Source organism: Aotus nancymaae, unplaced genomic scaffold, assembly GCF_030222135.1.
Source record: "Aotus nancymaae isolate 86718 unplaced genomic scaffold, 86718_ANA_hifiasm-v0.15.2.pri h1tg000016l, whole genome shotgun sequence".
NCBI classification, from domain to species: Eukaryota; Metazoa; Chordata; class Mammalia; order Primates; family Aotidae; genus Aotus; species Aotus nancymaae.
Window position 1 is genome coordinate 78,683,278 of NW_026988428.1, and position 14,931 is coordinate 78,698,208.

The following is a 14,931-nucleotide window of genomic DNA, read 5'->3' on the forward strand; positions in this document are numbered from 1 at the left end:
GCCTGCCTCATGGATCAGTAGGAAGGGCAGAGGACACTTGGTACTTATGGTTCCATGATATACGTCTGCTGGGCAAGAATTCTCCTGGGAAAAGGGAAGTGCTTGACACACTCCAGTCTCTTAGCCCAGCCTCAGGTTTCAACTAAAACTTCTAACACAAAATGTGTAGATGAAGAGTTGGTATAACCACAAAGCATGTTAGAAACTGGAAGAGTGTGTGTGTATGTCTGTCTGTGTGTGTGTAGCTGTTAATCATGTTTGTTATAAATAATTCAAACAGGAGAAAAAATACAAAGATGTAGAAAATCACCCCCAGAATCACACTATCCAGAAATAATAATCATTGCTAACATAAGGGAACCATCATTATTCCAGATATTGTAGAAAACAGACATACTGATGGACAGGTATGTGAAATGGCATAGATATGCTAAATGTCATCATACTGTAGATGCCGTTTTTAACTGAAAAGTACACTGAACGAAGCAGAAGGTAGCACAATTAAGTGAACATTAAAGAGTGGCTGAACGTTAGATGTTTACTCACTTCATGTGATAGTCACCCTAAAGATTCCTTTACAGTTTGAATTATTACATAAAACCAGATCTGAATTCATTTTGCTTGACCATGTATTTGTTTTAGTCAATACCAGCTGAATGTTAGCTATTTAGAAAGAAGAAAATAGTTTTTTTATTATGTCTCTTTTTTTCTTCCCTCCTTCTATATTTTACACAGGTTTTATTTGTTCATGGTCAAGATTTATAGCATTCACACTCCACTTATAACTCTCATTCCCAAAGTGGTTTAAACTTAGTTCTACATTTAAATAGAATAAATTTCTTTAATTGATTCTTTCATCATGGTTTTTCTATTATTGATTCTTTATTTTGATTCATGCCTTGATTTCTTCATTAAGCAGTGATTTCAAGAAGGTTTCCAGGTGCTGTATTGTATAATTGAGAGTACCTGTTTCTTCCTTTCCTTGTTTTAAATTTGTTATTACCCTAATTTTGCTTACTATGACCTCCCCTCCTTTTTTTCCTGCATAGTATGTTTTTATATTTATTATATTGTTTCTTTTTAAGATCAGGACTCACATTTGCTGTGATACAAATTCAGTTAATTGTGCTTGACTTCATTCCTACCTTATCTGAGACCTGTTTGTTTTTTCTATAAAGTAGTGGTTTGAAGGTGAGCACTGCATTCTGTCTACCATCCTGAGATGAGAAGAGGTAAAGGAAAGAGAAGAGGGCTTCTGAGTCTCTGTGCAGCCTCTGACAGAGGTTACATGCTCTGCTCTTGTTCTCAGGTTTTACTAAAGACTGTATCTCAGGATTCAGTGCAGGCAGTCAGGATCACATACTGTTTCAGAAAGATTCCTTTAAACTTGAGATTGCATTTTCCATTCATTCTTGGAGCCCTCTACTCTCTGTCCCAAGCCATTTCCACTATGACTACTCACTCTTCCCTCTCCTCCCAACAGAAAAGCACAAGTGTAGTTGCTCAGTTCATTTCACTCCAAATTTGGAGACGTTCCTAATTGGTGAGAAAGAATACTTAGGATTTAATCACTCGTCAGCACTGCTTCTGGAAAGCCAGGACTGTCCATACCATGATCTTTTATTTTCATTACTTCATTTTGAAGTTACAAGGCAAGACATTAAACTCCCTTCCTTATTTTGTTGCTACGAATGATTATCTTTTGACTTTGGGATGGGTATTTTACTGTTGTTACTGTGTATTTTGTTAAATATTAGGCAAGAGTAAGACTGATTTTAGCTGAGATTGAACTTTCCTGTTTACTGAGAACAACTATCAAGGCTAACCAAGATATACAAAATAGTTGTTTGGAAGCATTGGCAAACAACCAAGACAGGGCCACACATCCCGACAGAGGGAACGTATTGGAGTTTAGCCCCACAGGCCACAAATGTTCTTGTTGGGGGCATTTTAAGGGCCTATATCCATGAAAGTGAAGCCCAGACATCACTAAGAGATTAGAATTCAGGGCTTCTAAGGCAGCTGGGTTCAGAAGGCTAGCAGAGAGAGCAGCCACAGAGAGAGAACCTTAGATATTTGCATGGAAATGTCCCTAGGATCTTGGCTAATTCCAGGGCTGCACATTGTATGGTGGATCTCTAAGACATCTGGTAAAAGAACAGCTGCCTAAAGTCTGAAAGCTCCTGAATCCCAAGATCTGAATTACAGAGATCTCAGAGTGCTGAGAAGACATTAAAGTTTCAGGCTAGTCAGAGTTCAGAAATCTTTGTGAAGCAGGAGCAAGGACAATGCCTTAGGATGAAGGGCTGTAACCTAGGACTAAGGGTGGATCTGAAAGACCTCCCCCCACCACAAAGACTAAAATGAGACCTTTACAGGAGAAATCTAATCCACCAACAAATTAATAGCCTGCCAAAACAAAATACAACACTCTCGAAAAAGTTAACAGGATCCAGAGCCTGTATGTATAACCATCATCTACAATGACAAACATGCCGAATTAGTCTGCTCAGGCTGCCATAACAAAATACCCCAGAATGGGTAACTTAAACAACAGAAATATATTTCTTAGATTTATGGAGGTTAAGAAGTCCAAGATTAGAGTGCTGACAAAGTTTCGTTCTGAGGCCTCTTCTTCTGGCCAGCAGGCAGCCCTCTTTATTTGCTCACAGGAACTCCTCTGTACAAGTGTGTGGAGAGACAAAGAGAGCTTTCCAGTGTGGCTCTTTATAAGGACTTGGTCCTGTTGGATCTGAGTACCATCCTTATGACCTTATTTAACATTAATGCTTTTTAGAAAGGTTCTCTCTCCAAATAAAATCACACTAAGAGTTATGGCTTCAACATATGTGTTTTGAGGGCACACAAACATTTCGTTTATAACACAAACCATGAACATTTCCAGATAGGCAAGAAGCACATAAAATTTACCAATACTCAAGAGATAAAAATAGATGATAGATGCTCTATATATTGAAGGAATTAAACAAAGACTTCAAAATTGCTATTATGCTAAAACCAATAGAGGAAACAATGGACAAAGACAGATAAAAATATGAAGTATTTATCATTAAAAATATGAAGTATTTATCATATTTTTATCCATTTGGGGATATTTCACAGAGAAATAGAAACTATGAAAATGATCAAATAAAAACTTTAGAACTATAAATAAATAATTGAAAGTAAGAACCCATTTGAGAGATTTTACAGTAGATTGAAAGACTGGAAGACAGAATTAGTAAATTCAAAGATCTGTCATTAGAAAATATCCAAAATGGACCACAGAGAAAAATAAAGAATGGAAAGATCAAAACAGAGAATGAAAAATGTAGAACATGATCAAAAGGCATGACATACATATAATTGAAGTTCTAGAAAGAGAAGAAAGAATGAGATAAAAGCAATAGCTGAAGAAATAATAGCTGAAAATTTTGCAAATCTAATGAAAGGTAGTAATCTCTCAATTCAAGATGCTTCATGAACCTCAGGCAAGGTAAATAAAAAGAAAGCTACACCTACATACATTTCAGTCAACTTACTGATAATCAAAATACAGAGAAAATACTAAAAACACCCGAAGAAAAAGACATATTATTTTTAAGGAAAAAAATGGAGTAAGAATGTATTATAGTCTCTCAATAGAAACTATGGAAAACCCAGGACAATGAAAAGACATCTTTAAAGTGCCGAGCTAGAATTCTATATTTGTTGAAATAAGTCATTCTCAGACAAAATTTGAGAGAGTTTATTGATTGCTTGAAGTACAGTGAAAAAAAAAAAAGATTTTAGATGGAAGCAAAAAACAAAAAAATTCAGTAGTATCAGCAATTCCTTATTGGGTAAACAAATGGAGAGTAAAAATAAATGAATATTGACCAATGAAAACCACAAGTATAAAAATCTCTTATGGCTTCATAATACCTGGAAGTAAAATATTTGGCAGTAGGAAACCAAGTCAGAGATATAAACTAAGTTACTATGTTATAAATATCTTACATATTGAGGGATTTGGCAAAATTACCAACTTAGAATAATAATGTAAGAATGCACTTGCAATTTCTAGGAAAACACTAAAGGAATCCCAAAGTATAACCAAAAAACCTAATACAGAAGATAAAATAAAATATAAATATTCCATTTATACAAAAGAAGGCAAGAAAGGAGAAAGAAAGGAACAAATAGATGGAGAAATTTATCAACAAATAAGAAAATGATAGACTTAAATCCAACTATCTCAATAATTACATGAAATGTACATATACTGAGCACTCCAATTAAAAGACAGAATATGTCAGATTGGATTAAAACTGATACAACTGTATGCTTTTTACGAAAATCACTTTTTAAGTATAAAGACACAGATAGACTAAAAGTTAAAAAGAAAAAATAATGGAACAAGATGTTCCATGAAAACACTAGCCAAAAGGAAAGGGCAATTCTGCAACTGACTTTCATTCCATGTCACTCCATACATGAAAGTTAGCCCAGAGCCTGTGTTCTGAATCATTATGTTTCACTACTTTTACAATGCAGTGGAGTTCATCTTTCTTTGTAATATAGCCTTGCCTTGGCCAACGTTGATGTCCCACATTCTTCTTTCCCATTCTTGGTTCATTTGGTCTTGTTCTGAGCATGACAACAGGAATACTAAAAACGAGCATGTTTAAAGTAAGCTGTGAGTCAATATTCTGTATCTCTTTTGCAGATTCTCACTCTGAATCCTCCTGCTCATCTGGCCGTACCCTACGGTGGGCAGGATTGCTGGAATGACAGCCCACTTTGTTTAGGAAAGGGAGAAGACAATGAGTGCCCATATCTGGCTACAAAAGCAAGTTTCTAACTGAGCAGATCTTTGAACCACACTCTCTGAACGAAATTTAGTTCTCACAATTCCATTTCTGTTTAAACTATTTTTTCTAGACTATTAGAGATTAAATTCTCCTAACAGAATTGGATTTTTTATTGAATTTTTACTGCTATTCCTTTTACTGACTTTTAAATGGCCTGTAGAACAGTTCTAAGATTATTTGCATATGTCTCCATGTTAGTAGTGTGCAATAGAGAGAGAGACAGACTATCTGCTAACAGTAAATGCAATTTAGTTGTCATGAGTTATATAAGTGTTATAGTTACATAAGTTGGAATCTTGACAAAATTAATAAATTCAAATAGAATCGTATATTCCACTGGAGGTTAATGCTGCTTAGATGATATCAGAAGATCTTTGCCTAATAAGCTGGCAGGGAATTAGAAACACATTTGCAAAGTTCTGACAATTTGTGGGACCTGGAATAACATAATAAAAGCAAAATTTAGCTTATCACAGGGTCAATGCAAAAGGCTACATTTACTTACATAGGAAAGTCCCCATGGTTTTATACTTCCTAACTTTGCCTTAATGATACATAAAAACAGTTCTGAACAAACATTTTTTGAACCTCACAAAATCCAAATTATCATCTGTGGCTAAAAAAGTTAAGAAATCACATGAGCTAGGATAATTTTCCCTCTGTTCTGTCTCTTATACAGGGTTGAAAGTAGAAACTGTTCTTAAATGAAATCATCATTTATTGAATCGGGTTGATATTGTGGCTGTGAACTGGAGGAGAAAATAGTCAAAAAGGAAAGTGTGTGAGCAGGAGTTGAAGGCTTAAAAATATTTCACCAGCTAACAGAAATCCTGAGTTTAATAACAGCCACCAACTGATGCCAATAAGCAGCTAACTCAGGGAAAACTGTAGAAGGCGGAAGATATTACAGTTTTACTTATTTACTGACTTCTTTATCATAGTGCCTGGCATGGAGATGGAACTTGATTCATTTTCAGTATTGTCGCATAAAATAAATACAATAAAATCTGTACAATCCATGGAGATTGGGCATGAAACAAATGCATAGTAATTTCTGGTTTAATATTTCATCTGGCTAACTATCCTTGGCTAAGTCTTTCCAAAATGCTGCCAATATACATCAAATAAGACATTGATAAAGATGAAAACAAATCCTAAAATCTAAAGCCAGCACTCAAATAAAACCACTTTAACAGTTTAGTATATATTCTTCCCTCTTTGTCTGTGTATTTACTCACACACATACACACCCATAAATTTTTTTTTTTTTTTTTGAGACAGATTCTTGCTGTGTCACCCAGGCTGGAGTGCAGTGGCACGATCTTGGCTCACTGCAACCTCCGCCTCCCAGGTTCAAACAATTTTCCTGCCTCACCCTCCCGACTAGCTGGGATTATGGGCATTTAAAAACATTCTTACATATTAAATCACAATGTACAAATTGTTCTTTTTCTTATTCACGGTGCTTTAGAGATCTTTTCATTTCACTATGTACAGATGTACCTCACTGACTGCAACTGTGTTGTCATGGTACTAAGGAACTATGTACCAAAAACCATTTATGTAATTTTTTTTTACCATCTAAAAGTATATTTTTACATTAGAAATTCATCATTTGAATGAGGTAAATCCATATATACTGACATAAAATATCTCCAACACAAAAACAAGGGGAAGTACATAAAATCTAATGCCATTCATGTAGAAAAAAAAAGTCTACATAATTTCCATGTGGAGACACACATGGCTTCATAGTAAATGTATGAAAGGTGGAAAGCTAACAGATGAAAGCTCCTTGGAGAAGTGTCTGGTGTTGGTGTGGGTAGATAAGGGGGGTGTTAGGCTTATCTGTAATATTTTAGTCTGTTTTATTTTGCTTATATTATAATGAATATATATATATATAATATTAGCTGGAAAAAATAAAATTATACCATCTTTTAAAGAATAAAAAATATATAAACTGGAAAGTGAATACATGTATTCTAGAGATGGTTGGAAAAGCTTGTCAAGGGAAATTGGTCCATCTGCAGCAAGATCATCAGTGCAAAAATGTGAAATGGTTGTATTTTACAGTTACATTTCTTAAATGAACACTGTCAAGATGATGCCTCGTGCGCTTTTCTCTGGTGACTGTGAATAGTATGTTAGCCAGCTTGTTCATGAAGGATGATGACAGAAAGGCATGAAAGTCAATTAAAAGATGCTGTCATTTATGTCAAACTCTGGGACTGAGTATGAGAGTCATGGTACTGTCAATCATGCTGGTCCTTTGCATATTAGTTTGCCCACAGGGCTGGCTGCACAGGGGCTCATTTTTTATAAAAGCTGGATTCCAGTGCAGTCACTTTTCAGTTGCTTTGCTATCAGTGCCTTTTTCTACATTACACATATAGTTTGCCCTTATGTTTTTCCCTTTCCCTTTAGCCGATGATAATATTGATGGATAGAGTTGCTGAAGCTTATTGAAACACAAAAACCAAAATTTACAATTTACTCTTTAAATATCTCCATGGCTCAGAATTTCAGAAGTGAGCAAAATAAACAAACAAATATAAAGCTATATCTAGGCGTTTCCCAGAAACATTGGAAGAAAGCAATTTCCTTTCTACGTTAGTACCTTAAAGATCTGTCATTAAAGTGAACTTTTAACTAAAACAAGAACTGAGGATTCTTCAATACTGATACCAAAAAAATTGATTGTTACAGCTGAGAATGAAGCAGTAACCTAGGACTAGCAGAAGAATATCAGTAGAATCTGGATTGTGTATGAAAATAGATCTGGAAACCAATGAGCAGAGAGAGATGGTTGTTTTAGCTCCTGCCTCTAGGGCTCTTACTAATCCTCTAACAGGATTGAAAGCGAAGGACAGTGATGTCAAAAGACTTTGCAATATGTGCAAATGTACATAATCATTCCTGAGTCCACAACATAATGCAGCCATTCTCAGATTCTATATTTTTGTTTTTATCATAATGTCTTAAGTTAATGAACCTCCTCAGAAGATGCAGCCTTGATAGACCCCAGCTAACCATTTTGTTAAGATTCTGCAAATCAAGTAAGCAGACCTCTTATCAAAACTATATTTAAAAAATTTTTAAACATTTAAAATGTATGTGTTGTGCATCACATAGACTGGTGAATGCACAGCAGAAGAGGACAAATTCAAGACTTTTAAGTGTGTTGATCCTGGCTGGTGAAGAAAAGAAGAATGTATACTTGCAGAGAAGCTCTCCCATGTATCTACTGTTACAGCACACTACTAAGAGCTATAGAAAGAGTTGCTTCACATCAACTGATCTGCCACCCCAATCAGAGGACCTTGGGAGAGACTGGGTTACATAGATGCAACAGGACAAGGAAAGTAGAAAACGTGCAGGTACTAAAGCCTAGGGATGTGTCAAATGGCAAAAGGGCAGAAGGGAAGAGAGGCAGGTTTATCAAAGTCAAAATCTGACACTAGGAGGTAAGTAGAGGCAAACACTGGTAGGAGCTAAATGAATAATATATTTGACAATTATCTATTCTATGGATTCCATTCTCTTTTCTACTGACTTCCAGATGCCCAAATTCACCATGCTCTTGGCTATTATATTATCTTGAGGTTGTATTTTCTGGGTAGCATAGCCACATCATACATCTCCATTTTCCCTCCTTCCTTTACACCTCCATCAAATAAACCTGTGTGAGGTTTATTCTCTTAGATTCTGGCTGGGTGACAGAAGCAGTCTGACAAATTAATTCCTGCCAGATGTTAACTGGGCCAATAACATCATGGATAAGATCAGGAACAGCATAGGTTGGAATCCAGATTCTACCTCTATTAAACCGTCTGTCTTTGATATAGGTTCTTTTTTTTAAGGTGAAGTGAGTTTATTGGTATGTGTGCCCTAATCTAATATGACTGCAGGTCTTATAAGGAGAGGTGGTTAGGACACAAAAAAGCTCAAGATCCTCTGAATACAGAGATAGAAGACAGCAATCTCCAAGCTAAGAAGAAGGGGCTCAGAGAAACCATCCCAGACCGACAGCTTGATGTTAGACTTTCATCCTCCAAAACTGTGAGAAACCAAACTTTTGTGGTTAAGCTCTTGAGTCTGTGTGCCATTATGGCAGCCCTGTCAAACTATTACAGCCTATTAGGATGCACATAGGATGCTCCCTATACAATGGTTGTGTGGAAATGGAATTTTATCATGACAGGCTCCACCAGCATTGAGAGGCTGACCTGCTGTGGGAAATAGCCTCCCTTAAGGAGTAGTATGATGCCATGTGAGGGCATCTCCCTGTGGGGCTCCTCTGTGATGGGGCTAGAGGGATAAGTTCTGTGGGATGACCCTTTACAGACAAATGCATGGAGTAGCTTCACCTTCTTTTTTTGCATAACTCCCCTACTTTTGTGTAAAAGCTTCCCTAGTAAGTGTTGGATTGTGAGTCTTGGAGGACTCTAGCAGGGCCATAGAGCTGTGTGCTACAGAAGATGTCTAGGACGGGGAGTAAAACAAAACTGTGGCAACATGCACAGATACTCATGGCGTTTTCTCTGATCTTCCTACAAGGAGGTAAAAGAGATTTTGCATGTAGCCAAGTTGCCACTGGGGAATAATGTCAGCCGGATTCCTCTGGGAGGGGACAGTGGGTCACTCAATTGGGAAAGCCCTAGGACAGATCCCAGGTTTTTCACATATTCATGTGTGTGCCCTGGGCCCACCCTGGTCTTCTCAGGTGGCTGTCTTGTGGAGATCACTCTGTGCCTACTCTCACTCTAGAGCAGCACTGGTCATGGTTGGTGGCATGGTACACCTGCCTTTCTTTGAAGGAGATGGAGAAGGTGAATCCATCCAACAACTCCTGCTTGATATGTTGCATGGAGCTCTGAAAAGAGAGTGTCCAACAGCCAGGCCAAGAGGCATCAATGGCCAGCCTTGCTATTTTCCCAGGCGGCCACCCAGTTTAGAACTTCCCTCCCAAGATCCCTAGGTATTTTATTCTCTTTATAGTAATCATGAATGGGAGTTCACTCATGATTTGGCTCTCTGTCTATTATTGGTGTGTAGGAATACTTGTGATTTTTGCACATTGATTTTGTATCCTGAGATTTGCTGAAGTTGCTTATCAGCTTAAGGAGATTTTGGGCTGAGACGATGGGGTTTTCTAAATATACAATCATGTCATCTGCAAACAGGGACAATTTGACATCCTGTCTTCCTGTTCTAATACCCTTTATTTCTTTCTCTTGCCTGATGGCCCTAGCCAGAACTTCCAATACTATGTCAAATAGGAGTGGTGAGAGAGGGCATCCTTGTCTTGTGCCAGTTTTCAAAGGGAATGCTTCCAGCTTTTACTCATTCAGTTCCATTTTGCCCACCTTAAACTTCATATGAAATCAAAAGGGAACCCACATAGCCAAGACAATCCTAAGTCAAAAAAACAAAGCTGGAGGCATCATGCTACCTGACTTCAAACTATATTACAAGGTTACTATAATCAAAACAGCATGGTACTGATACCAAAACAGAGATATAGACCAATGGAACAGAACAGAGGCCTCAGAAGGAATGCCACACAGCTACAACCATTTGATCCTTGACAAATCTGACAAAAACAAGCAATGGAGAAAGGATTCCCTGTTTAATAAATGGTGTTGGGAATAACTGGCTAGCCATGTGCAGAAAGTTGAGACTGGATCCCTTCCTTACACCTTACACAAAAATTAACTCTAGATGGATTAATTAAATATGAGGCCTAACACCATTAAAACTCTAGAAGAAAACCTAGGAATACCATCCAGGACATAGGCATAGGCAAGGACTTCATAACTAAAACACCAAAAGCAATGGCAACAAAAACCAAAATAGGCAAGTGGAATCTAATTAAACTTAAGAGCTTCTGCACAGCAAAATAAAATATCAATAGAGTGAACTGGCAACCAACAGAACGGAAAAAAAATTTTTTCAATCTACCCATCAGACAAAGGGCTAATATCCAGAATCTACAGAGAACTTAACAAATTTACAAGAAAAAAACAACCAACCACATAAATATATATATTTAGGCCATTTACATTCAATGTTAGCATTGAGATGTGAGGTACCATTGCATTCATCATGCTATTTGTTGCCTGTGTACCTTGGTTTTTCATTTTTGTTTTTGCTTTTTAAATTGTTTTCTTGTTTCATATGTCCTGTGTGATTTATGCTTTAAAGAGGTTCTGTTTTGATGTGTTTCTAGGATTTGTTTCAAGATTTAGCGCTCCTTTTAGCGGTTCTTGTAGTGGTGGCTTGGTAGTGGCAAATTCTTTCAACATCTGTTTGTCTGAAAAAGGCTGTATCTTTTCTTCATAAGTGATGCCTAGTTTTTCTGGATACAAAATTCTTGGCTGATAATTGTTTTGTTTGAGAAGGCTGAAGACATGGCCCCAATTCCTACTAGCTTGTAAAGTTTCTGCTGAGAAATTTGTTGTTAATCTGACAGGTTTTCCTTTATAGGTCACCTGGTGCTTTTGTCTCACAGCTCTTAAGATTCTTTCCTTCATCTTAACTTTAGATAACCTGAAGTGATCTAAATGTACCTAGGCAATGATCTTTTTGTGATGAATTTTCCAGATGTTCTCTGTGCTTCTTGGATTTTGATGTCTAGGTCTCTAGCAAGGCCAGGGAAGATTTCCTTGATTATTCTCCCAAATATGTTTTCCAAACTTTTAGTCTTGTCTTCTTCCTCAGGAACACCAATTATTCTTAGGATTTGTTGTTTAACATAATTCCAGACTTCTTGGAGGCTTTGGTCATATTTTCTTATTGTTTTTTTCTTTGTCTTTTTTGGTTTGGGTTCCTTCAAAGAACTTGTCTTTGAATTCTGAATTTTTTTCTTCTACTTGTTCAATTTGATTGCTGAGACTTTCCAGAGCATTTTGCATTGCTGTAAGTGTGACCAGTGTTTTCTGAAGTTTTGATTGTTTCTTATTTATGCTATCTATTTCCTCGAACATTTCTCACTTCACTTCTTGTATCATTTTATTGATTTCCTTGCGTTAGGCTTTGCCTTTCTCTGATGCCTGCCTTATTAGCTTAATAACTAACTTTCTGAATTTGTCTTCAGGTAAATCAGGGATTTCTTCTTAGTTTGGATGCATTGCTGGTGAGCTAGTGTGTTTTTTGGGGGAGTGTTAAAGAGCCTTGTTTTGTCATATTATCAGTGTTGGTTTTCTGGTTCCTTCTCATTTGAGTAAACTCTGTCAGAGGGAAGGTCTAGGGCTCAAGGCTGTTGTTCAGATTCTTTTCTCATATGTGTTGTTCTCTTGATGGAGTACTCTCCTTTTCCTATGGATCTGGCCTCCTGTGGGCCAAGCTTCAGTGATGGTTCTCTCTCTTTTGGGTCTAGCTACTCAGCAAATCTACTCAGCTCTGGGCTAGTGAACCGTCTGTAGGTCTCTCACCCATGGATATCAGCACCTGTTCCAGTGGAGGTAGCAGGGAGGTTAAATGGACCCTGTGAGAGTTCTTAGCTTTGGTTGTTTGATATTCTATTTGTGTGCTGGTTTACTTCCTGCCAGGAGGTGGTGCTTACTACATAGGATCTAAATTAAATGTAAGGTAAAATTTCTTTAAGTGAAATGAGTTAGATGAAATGGGGTTAAACTGACAGCCCCAACCACCAGATAAAAAGGTAACAGAAGCCCTTAAAATGAATAAATAATCTCTTTATGTGGGGATAAGAAATGAACTCAAAGACACACTGTTAAATAGAAAAGAAAGAGCAAACCAGTAAGATATAATTTCTATATTTAAAAATTGTGATTATATACACACACTGTGCTTAGGCCCAGAGAATATCTCTAGAAGGAGACAGAGCTTCTGGGACAGTGTAGTGTTTTCTTCTGGGGAAGAGAACTGAGGGTTTGGAGAGGGACTTCCAGTTCATTATACACCTGTTTGAACCTTTTGAATATTTTATTGTGTGCATGTAATTACTTATGCAAATCTGAAATTTTAAGTCAAATGACAAAAGTTGATTCAGAAGATAACATAAGCCTTTAGGAACTGCTGCTCATTCTCCAGGCTGGAGACAACTCTTTAATGCTGAACGTCCCACCTATGTTCTTTTGGTGCCACGTAGCCTGCAAGGATACCATTCTTGACTCTCATTGATGGGAAAGTATATTGACTCCTGGAAACCTCAGGGGTCACTGATCCTAGTCCCATTGTCAATAGGCAACTCTTTGACTTGGTTTTGCCTCCCTATTTTCTGGCAATTGAACTATCTAGGTTGACTAAGCATTAACCAAGTCCCCGTCATATTTATCACTTATGCTTGGATGTATTTGCCCGAGACTGAAAGTCTAGCCAGTCTTTCTGGGTGACTGGTCCAAATGCAGCACACATGTAGAAAATCTGCAGAAATAAACCAAGACGTATGATTGGCAAATGAGTGATTTGAGAACAAAGGATAATAATGATTCAAATGTGAATTCCTACAATTAAGGACTCGAAAGAAAATGGGAATCACGTTTTTCTCTTCATGTTTATCAGAGCAAATCATTAGTGATGTTTATGCCAGCTATCTAGTTAGGTCAAGCTTTACCATGGCCAGAACTGATTTTCACAAACATGCAAGCAGGTGGAAGCGACTTAAAAATAGCCTTGAATGGAAATAATTACCACTTTATATTATCACGAAAGCCTATCTTTGTGCCAGAAAGCCCCATTCCCACTTGGCAAAGCCCTAATTACCACTGCTCACAAGAAGAGTGTTGATGCCTTAGTCAAAATTCCTAGGTTCCAAAGTTCAACTTTTTTTTTTTACTAGAGTTTCAAAAATGCTAAACATCTTTTGGTCCAGAATGGCTTCACAGACATTAATTGTTGTTCCAGTGATGCACAAAGTATTGTTCAAATACTTTTGTCTTATGTTGAAGCCTATTTTTTTTAAAGAAACAGAATGCAACTAAATGAATGTAGAAATTAATACTTAATCCTAATAGTTAAATCTCCATTTAAGACTATTTTCACAATCATTATCTCCACTAGAGGTTAAAATAATTTGAACAACTACAAAGTTAAAACAAAATTTATAATGAAAACCATTTTAGTGCATAAAATATGTTATACCATATTTCTTAACTAAAACATGAGGCTCTGCTTGGAATGCAGGGGGGGAAATATAAATGTGACCTTTTATGCATTCTCAAATATTTCATGTTGCTTTGGGTATGGACGTATTACCTACATTCCTTAATTCATTTATATATTCACTGATGCCAAACAAACATTTCTAAGATAATTCGTTTTAAGCTTATTTGGACAGTGAAAAAGTCAGTATACAATATGCTTAATTCTACTTCAGCCTAGAAACTGTTGTATCAGCTCAAATGTCAACTTTTAAAACCAAATAGAAGAGCCAGCAATTATGTTCTAACATTTAGATCTGAGAGTGAAAATGAATACTTGCTGTCCTCTTCATCGTTTTCTGCTTTTGTTTTTATTTTCCTTTTTGATTTTTGATTTCACTTCTCCTCCTTGCCCCATAAAACTTGAAGACTGAAATGTAGTAATTTTCTTTTGTAAGACTTTGTTACTGATTTAATTAACTAAAAGCCATTTACTTCTATTTAAAAAGTCCGCTTATATTTTGGTTCATCAATGCTTTCAATCTTCTCAGAAAATTACAGCCCATTCCAACATTAACTCATGAACTTGTATCTGTCAAGGATCACCAGTGACAGGAACAAACTTCTCTGCTAGAAAAGAATCTATCACAATATTGCTTTGCCTTTTGCCATTCAAAATGCTGTGATACCAACCATGGATTGTTCCCCTCATCTCTCCTAAACATTCTTGTAAAGTTCCTTCTGTGCCTTACCTCTAAACATTGGAGCTCTTTGAATCCTTTAGATGAGATCCCTTTTCTTCTCTCTCTCTCTTCCTCAGTATTCTTGGGCAGACCTACAGTTCAAGGGCTATCGCTGTGCAGATGAATCCTATGTTTATATAACACTGTGATATCTGTGAGCTTTTCTGTGTTTGGAGCAGAGGCCCCGAAGGCTGAGAGCAACGCAATACGAGGCAAGTATCTTACGTC